Source organism: Papaver somniferum, chromosome 3, assembly GCF_003573695.1.
Source record: "Papaver somniferum cultivar HN1 chromosome 3, ASM357369v1, whole genome shotgun sequence".
Lineage (NCBI taxonomy): Eukaryota > Viridiplantae > Streptophyta > Magnoliopsida > Ranunculales > Papaveraceae > Papaver > Papaver somniferum.
This window is the reverse complement of record NC_039360.1, coordinates 72,518,372-72,524,371: the sequence shown is the minus strand read 5'-3', so window position 1 is coordinate 72,524,371 and position 6,000 is coordinate 72,518,372.

Sequence of the window (6,000 nt, the reverse complement as noted above, 5' to 3'; positions counted from 1 at the left end):
TATAAAGATACAAGATAACCCCTAAATAATTCCACAACCGAACTCCCCACAAAGATATGGAAATTAAGCGCAAGTTCAAAAGAACCCTCCCCCATTTGATGTCATTCCCGAAAGAACAACAAGAGCGACCTTACTTTTACAAGAAAAGAAGGATTTTATTGGTCACCAAAAACCATAATGAAATGATTTTTTATATCCAAAATTTTCAATTAAACTAACTACAAGTAAACCCATGATCAATTTAATCGGAATACACAATCAAATTAAACACAAAAGTGATCAATTTAATTGAACATGCTCGACATAAGAGAACTTACGGAGCTACGACTATGTTAACCATAAAAGAATGATTAACTCAGTCGTTTTATGCTCAACACAAGAAAACCTTATGGAGCATTGCAGTATACACATAAAATATGGATCAGGGAAAGATCAATAATGCGGCATATACAAAGATTCATTCCATCTTCATCACTATTTGCATAATGACATATAATATACATAATCCTTGTAAACAATAGATTTTAACCTATCTTCCATCAAAGAATTTACATAATAGTCTTAACTTTTGTTTGTCAAAAGTTCATCGATCTTGTATCAATACATGCATATCGACATATAACCGAGATAACTTTTGACAATATATGGGACAATAATAGTTCACGGACGCAAACACACATATCCCATAACATATTGCAATATATAAAACCATAAAGATTAAAATTGCAATCATCATCTTCCAGAACCACTTTAGAATTTAAATAAATAAATCTAAAAACATGAAGATGAAAACGTTAGACATAGCTATGTGTACTCACAATAATGGATATTCCAAACTCTAGTTATTCTTCTAAACAAAACAAGAAAATAAAAGATTTAGACATTAAGATCTTTGAAAAATTCCTTGTCGTCCCCGAACTCCTTGTCGTCAACAGCCATTGGAACATATGGTTCATGGAGGAAGGAGTCAATACCAATAAACCTTCTTGGCTGATGATGTCGAACCAGGGCCTTTTGAATTTCTAATTATCTTAAAACACAAGCCTTTATTTGTTGAATCTCTTTCCTTGCCAGCTTCAACTCTTCAAGAACATCAGAAAACTTCTGAGAGTTTGAAGGAACATCTCTTGGCTTCCTCACATTCCTTCTTTTTCTTTTTAAAGTTGGAGGCAATTGAGATTTCTCTTTTTCCTTAGTGATTGATGGCTTAACAATCATATTGACATATTTTCCATCAGGAGACATGATGCTTGGAGTTTCCATGTAAGTACGATTTTGTGAGAGGAATTCACAATCAAAACTCAACAAGCAGTCTTAAGATATAAAGAGTATCAGAGAAGGAAAAAGGAATGTAGGGTTTTGAAACCTTTAAATAGGTTCGTACACGTTCAACTCACAACTCTATAAAGAGTAGAATTATCGATAATAACCCTCTTCTTTTGACAAACAGGTCCTTTCCAATATCAACAGTGATATGAAGGAATTACAAACAACACAAAGCTAGAAAACAAAAAAAAAAATATTTTAAAGCCTGAGGTGTGCAAGATCTTGTCTCTTTTGAACAGGCACATGAGACAAGATGCACATTACAACACAATCAAGTTGTGCTGTGGTGAACAACCATTTGTCCACCATGACCCTTTTGGTTGGAATTAATGGAACCCTGCCTTTTCGTATGTTTAGACCATGTTTTCTTATCTAATGGCCTAGTTTTATCATTGGAAACCAATCTCTTAGAGGAAGATAAGATCTTACATACCTCAGTTGTTTTCTCCGCGAGTTTAAGATTGGTGGCTAGACGATCTGCTCTTCGTTGAAGCTTGTTGACATATCTCATCTTGTGTTTGTACTTGAAACACTTCGAGAACTCATGTCCCTTGAGAGAACAATAGGAGCATGTCAACACAAAAGATGATTCAGGCGCCTTTGAAACGCAAGTTGCTAGGCACAAGGTAGATCCTGAAACATTAAACGAAGGGTTTCCAATGGAGGGTTCAATTGATTCTTCCATCTTGATTGGGCTCTCTTCTAAAAGATTATGAAGATTGATGTATGTACTGCTACAATTATCAAAATCAATATTTTCACATAGAAGAGCAACACTTTATTTTTTGTCTTCATCAGAATCATAGTTGCCAGACATCTCATCAAGTGTCGCAGCAATACCTTTGTTCCCAGTGTATTTTCTACGATTTGGGCACTCGTTTGCAAAATGACCAAATCCTTTACACTTAAAGCACTGAGGCATATCCTCGTCATCAGTTTCATATGTGTCTCTGTTTTTAGGAGGAATACGATTATGAGGTTTGACTGATGCTTTAGGATTATCTCTGGAGAACCGTTTACTTCTCTTCAATAGAAGATATCTAAACTGTCTTGTGATCATCGAGACCGATTTGTCAAGATATTCATCTGATGAATCCGTCTCAGAGTGATCATCTTCAGAGATATACACATTTTTACTTTTGTCAAGTAATTTTGTGTCTTTTAGTGCTTTGAATGCAACATCCTTAGATTTGGATGAATGTTCGTGATCAAAGATCTTAAGCTTCCCAACCAACATATTTCTGGAGAGATTATCAGGGTTATTTCCCTCAACGATGGCATGCTTCTTAGAATCGTATCTAGATGGCAGCGATCTGAGAATTTTCATCACAATGTCCTTTTCAAAAATAGTCTTACCCAATGCAAAAGATGCATTAACAATTTCAGACACTTTGTGATTAAACTCATCAAATGAATCTTCATCTGCCATACGAAGATTTTCCCAATCGGAATTAAGGTTTTGAAGCCTAGCTTCCTTTTCACTGGTATTTCCTTCGAATACAGTTTCTAAGATATCCCAAGAATCTTTAGACCTAGTGCAATTTGACACATGGTGCTGAAGATTTGGGGTAATGGCATGTATGATGGCATTCAAACCGCAGCAAGTATCTCAGCAGCATCGTATTCGCCAATATTTTTTGGAACATTAACGTTGCATACTGCAACAGCGTGAGCATCATAGACATTAACAACATATACCCATGATTGAAAATCACGTGCTTGAAGAAAAGCTCGCATAGTAATTTTCCACCATAAGTAATTAGAGACATCGAAGACTAGTGGTACGTTAATAGAGATAACACCTCTGTCCATAAAGTCATATCGCTACAAACACAGACTTGTAAGGTCTTGAACGTGTTTTCCTGCTCTGATACCAATTGAAAAAGCGGGGGTCTAACAACCTCACCCAATATTTCGATTAGCAATATGTATGGACTAACTCCAATATACTTTCTAGAGAATCAACTAGACAGTCAGACTCAATTTAGAGAAAATTATATCGAGGAGTTAATATCTCTCTCTTGATTTGATATTACTCAAGCAAATAGAAATCTGCGAGTCTTTATCAAATACAAGGATAATAAACTTGGATGGTCCCAAAGACCAATATCCAAGGATCAATCAATTTCCAATCAACAACCAAAGGTTGGATTTCACAATTGATCGATACAAACGCACAACCTGTGATATTTCAATTATATAACAAAAATAATGCGGAATAGAAATAACACAGACACCAGAAATTCTGTTAACAAGGAATCGCAAATGCAGAAAAACCCCGGGACCTAGTCCAGATTGAACACCACACTGTATTAAACCGCTACAGACACTAGCCTACTACAAACTAACTTCGGTCTGGACTGTAGTTGAACCCTAATCAATATCACACTGATTCAAGGTACAGTTGCGCTCCTTACGTCTCTTATCCCAGCAGGATAATACGCACTTGATTCCCATAGCTGATCTCACCCACAACCAAGAGTTGCTACAACCCAAAGTCGAAGACTTTAATAAACAAATTTGTATCACACAAAAAAGTCTACGATGATAGATAAATCTGTCTCCCACAGATAAACCTAAAAGTTTTGTTCCGTCTTTTGATAAAATTAAGGTGAACAGGAACCAATTGATAACCGGACTTATATTCCCGAAGAACATCCTAGAATTATCAATCACCTCACAATAATCTAAAACGTATGGTAGTGAAACTAGATATTGCGGAATCACAAACGATGAGACGAAGATGCTTGTGATTTCTTTTTATCTTGCCCTATGGGAGATATAATCTCAAGCCAATCTTACAATTGAACTCGTACGATAGAAAATGGCAAGATCAGATCGCTCAACTACAAGTGAAGTAGTTTCGTCCGGCTTCACAATCCCAATGAAGTCTTCAAGTCGTTAACCGACAGGGTCTCGAGAAGAAACCTACAGTTAAAGGAGAACCGACTCTAGCAAACCAACTAGTATCACACATGAGGTGTGGGGATTAGTTTTTCCAATTGCTAGATGTCTCCTTTATATAGTTTTCAAATTAGGGTTTGCAATCCAAGTTACCTTGGTAACAAAGCATTCAATATTCACCGTTAGATGAAAACCTGATTTATCCAAGATAATATATTTCAACCGTTAGATCGAAACTTAGCTTGTCACGCACAAATAAAATGTATTCATTTAGGTTTGAGTGATCGTACCTAAACGTGTACACTTTGTTGGTTCACAAATAGTTAACCAATGGTTAGCCATATAAGCACTTTCATATTAACCGTATCCATCTTTCTCATAACTAGTTCAAATGTCTCATAAGAACTAGTTCAAGAGTTGTTCAATTGCTTAGATCTTTATACATAGACACAATTGAAACAAAATCGGTTTGATTCATTTGAATCAATTCATGAACAATATAGCCACGGTTTGCAAAGATTGCATTCCTTATTGATTTATTGTTTAAGTTCATGAAACTACCGATTTGAGAAATATAACCAACTTGGGTACGCGTACGGGTATGCGTACCTTAGCTACCGGATTTGAGTTGGCTTTTGGTTTCCAAACTCAACAGAATTTTTCGGTTAGAAAATTTCCGCCAGTACGCGTACCTAAGGTTAATGGTTCATGAGTTCGTAAACTCCAAACTCAGCAGAATTTTCCGGGAGGAAAAGTTACGCCAGTACGCGTACGAGTACCTAACCCGCCTCCTTCAGAAATACCGTATGCACACACTTGGTTTCCGGTACATGGATTATACACTAATGTGCGAACACACTATATATTCTTATATCCATAGTTGGTTACGTAATCTCAACTCTACATTTCAATCATTGAAACATTCTTCTATAACGTTATAATAATGGTTAAACATAAAGAATCGACTATCGTCATCAAAGCTATTTTCAAGATTGAAACGTCATCATGACTTTCGTCACGGGTAAAGATGCAAATGGTGGTTAAAGCAAAAGCTTACCAACATATATTTCGAGAAAAAGATAGGCGAGTAAACTCGGATCGAAATAACAAATGTATATGTATGAAAACTATCATTCTTATACGACTTTTGTCTCAAGAGTAGGAGATAGAGTAGATAGACTTTTGAGTGACAGATGAGTTCAAGTCTCCACATACCTTTTGGTCAGATGAAGTTCCACTGGTTCCTTGAGTAGTTCTTCGTCTTCGTAAGATGATCGCCATGGAGTCTGGATCTCAACTATTCCTAACTATCCTAGACCGAGACTTAGTCATAAGTATACTAGAAATCAAGACATATAGTTTTGATCACTAACATTGACAAACGTGCTTGAGATAGCAACACATGCGAGTTCGACCGAGCAATGCTCTAACATGAAGCACTTCAAGGTAGTCAATGGTTCCATAATTCCAATCATTTGTTGCATGTTGGATTCATGAATCGCTCTTCGACGTATTCTTTAATTCTCTTCCGAAACAACTAATAATGTTCATTTGGTCATTCATATAAGGTTTGACGAAAAATTTGACTAGATTGATATCAAATAGGATAAGGATAAAAAAGTAGGATATACTTAAATATAAATGTAAAATAAGTTTGAGATTTATTAAAAATGGGTGTTACAGTACTGCTCGGTCGACCTCGCAAGATTTTCTATATGAAGCTTGTTGTCGATGTTAGATGCACAAAACTATATCTTGATTTATATTATA